We start from the raw sequence: 3,290 nt of genomic DNA on the forward strand, positions 1-3,290 counted from the left end.
TTGCCTGCAAATTCATGAGCGGAGGTAGACAGCAGAGGAGACCGAGAGACACATCTCCGCACAAGCCCGTGGTTGACCCCGCCCTCCACTCTGGAGGGAAACTCCATTCTTTCCTCCTCAGAGACGGGCACCCCGGTCCCTCCCAGGCACACAGGGATGCTCCTGCAATGGCACAGAGGATGCCCGTGACAGCAGCCCCCCTCCCAGCGTCACGCGCCAAGCATGCTTTCCAAGTGGAGGAAAGATGGGCGTCAGGCTGAAGTAAATCAAAATAGTAAGACTTTGCAGGATGACTGGAAAAACGAAGAGACCTAAGTAAATAACTGATAGTAGAAACTGGCAAGGATGATTTAGATGTCAGTCTGATCTTTGCATGATATAAACATTATAACTTCTAGTGTCTTGGCAGAAAACAATACCAATAATGTCGCATAATTTGTCAGTTCTGTCTGATGGCAATAGCGGTAATAGAACGCTGTGATTAGTGTGCACAGGGAGAAACTATACGTGCTTGTATTGTGACATAGAACCCACATATACCTCATTCTTCTTTATGGAAGGGTAGACTAACAAGTTGGTGAATTGACTGTAGTAAACAATAATAATGGACTATGAGTTCCTAAGGAGAATCCATCACTGTAAATCAGCAAACATTTCAATATAGAAGATATTAGAGGCTGGAATTACAGGGCAGAATCATAATGATATCAAAAGAGCTCATATTATTGAGCATTTACTGAACACCGGATGCTGTGCCAAGTGCTTTCCATGCATTATCTCATTTACTCCTTGAGACTTAGAGCACATTTTCATATTTTACAGATGTGGATACTGGGGTTCTTTAGAGAATGTCTTTCTTTCCCTTCCTATAATTTAGCACAGTTCATAACTGTATATTTATTTGTTTGGGTATTTGATTGGCGTCCAACATTATAATGGCGATGTAAGTGAAGCCTTTTCGTGTGCCATGTAGCTGGGTCCATTTTCCTGGCTGGGGAGGTGGGGGAAGCAACACAGGTGTTTGCACCAAGTTTGACCCCTGCTCAGAGCAGCGCTGGCCTGGGTTTTGCTGTCCGCAGGCTGAGGACTGTCTGCCCCTCCCGGTTCCCAAGTGCTGCCTCTGAACACTAACTGCACTGCAGTCTAATGGCCTCTCCCTCCCCCACCTCTACCCTCGCCCTCAAGAAGAACAGAAGAGCTTCCTCTTCAGCAGCCATTCTTCTCATACGGTCAAGTCCAAGAAGAACATCCCTGAAGGAGCTCATCAGTACGAACACTTAAAACCTGCAGAAGCACCGTAGGAAGTGGGAACATGAAGGGAGCTGTCATGTTGTCCTCAGGAAGAGGACCTGAGTCAGTGGATGACAGTTAACACTGTGGATTTCTTCAGCCAGATCAGAACTGCACTGAAACAAGCTGTCTAGTCACGGCTGCAGGTCCAAGATCGGAATGTCATTAGGAAGATGGTACTAATTTTGACACCAGGCACATGTTCTGCTCCAAAATATATCGACCCTTTGATGATTTGAGTTCAGGATGAACTTGATTGTGCAGCTCTTTTTCCTTCTAAGATTGGTGTCGCATTTCCCCCAAGTCTTGTATCGGTGGTAAAGACTATTCTAAAGCATCTGTTCAAAGTTTACTACCCATCTTTCTTACCAGCACTGTGATTCTGTGATGCAGCTGCCTGAAAAGGCCCACCATAACGTGTCCTTTAAGTACTTTATTTTATTGGTTCAAGAGTTCAATTTGATTGATAGATGAGAGTTGGCACCACTTCAGCAATTCATTGAGAAGCTTGCATTGAAAGACAGATTTCTTTAACACAGTTACCCTCTTGCTTCATGTACTGCTAGAGTTACCTTATTGTCAATCTGTCCTAGACTTGTGTTAGAGGTTGAATTGCATCCCCCCCCTCCCCCCGCAAAAGCACATGTTGCAGTCCTAACCCCCAGTAGCTCAGAATGTGACCTTATTTGCAAATAGGGTACTTGCAGATGTAATTGAGTTAAGATGAGGTCATTAGGACAGGTCCTAGTCCAGTACGACTCGTGTCACGTAAAGGGGAAATTTGGACATATAGACGTGCACAAAGGGAGACTATCCTGTGGCCATGAAGACGGAGAACAGGGTGATGTGTCTACAAGTCCAGGAGGGAAGCCATAACAGATCCTTCCCTCACAGCTCTCAGAAGGAACCAACCCGGCCCATACCTCGATTTTGAACTTCCAGCCTCCAGAATTGTGAGACGATGCATTTCTGTTTTTCTAAGCCATCCGGTTTGTGGTACTTTGTGTCCTGGCAGCCCTAGCTAATACAACTGGTGATACAGACTTTGAGAAAACAAAGACACCCATTGTCTGTGTTTACTGATAAAAGTATTCCCAAGGCAGGTTGGCTTCAAAGCAAGAACTGAAGAGCATAGCTAACTTTGACGTACTCTAAGACCTGTTATTTCACGAAATCACACTTGGTTGTAATACGTGGTGACTAACCTGTACTTTATTCGTTTACCCGTTGTTCCTTTGCTGAAGAAATTGATTGACTCTGTTTCAGGTGACAACATAATGGATAATGAGCATTTCGGCCAGTAATTTATTAGTTTCCAAAAGTTTCCAAACCAAATTTCCTAACAATGCAGTCACACAATCAGATAGGTTTTTATTGCACTTCAATTTAGACATTAAAAAAGAGACATTTTTAGGTTTTCTTAACATTTAGAACATTTGTATTATTTTGTATTTTACTTTCAAGTTTGTATGGCAGTGCTTTTATAGATAAGAATCTACCTATTTATCTCTGTCTCTCTAGTATCTATCTTAAAAAAAAAAATCCATGCTTGCCATTTTTTTTTAACATCTTTATTGGAGTATAATTGCTTTACAATGGTGTGTCAGTTTCTGCTTTATAACAAAGTGAATCAGTTCTACATATACATATGTTCCCATATCTCTTCCCTCTAATAAGCATCCTATGGCATGTATGGTGTAGGAGCAACCAAAATTTTTTCCTAAAATTCCTTTTTTATTTTATAATCTTTATTTGAGATTTGTATCAATATAAACCTATCTAAATTGTTAGGAGGCCGTATATGTATATATCAGAAATGCTATCTTTTACGTCTTCTAAGGATCATCTTATAGATTTTTATTTTGAAATGCCTCGTTCAAATTAATTTTAACATATGAAGAGTTTGGTTAAGAAAAAAAATCTTCCAAAAAATTATCACAAACATAGTTTGTCAAACAATAGCTTGTCATAGCGTCAAAGCTACTATTTTCATTCATGTT

General features: G+C 41.3%; 1 pseudogene; it reads left to right on the forward strand.

Annotated features, from left to right (window-relative positions):
- Window positions 1-424: 424 nt before the first annotated feature.
- On the forward strand, window positions 425-1,824 carry LOC132357047 (MOB kinase activator 1A-like; annotated as a pseudogene).
- Window positions 1,825-3,290: the final 1,466 nt, after the last annotated feature.

The sequence above is a fragment of the Balaenoptera ricei genome, chromosome X (genome assembly GCF_028023285.1).
Source record: "Balaenoptera ricei isolate mBalRic1 chromosome X, mBalRic1.hap2, whole genome shotgun sequence".
Classification (NCBI taxonomy): domain Eukaryota; kingdom Metazoa; phylum Chordata; class Mammalia; order Artiodactyla; family Balaenopteridae; genus Balaenoptera; species Balaenoptera ricei.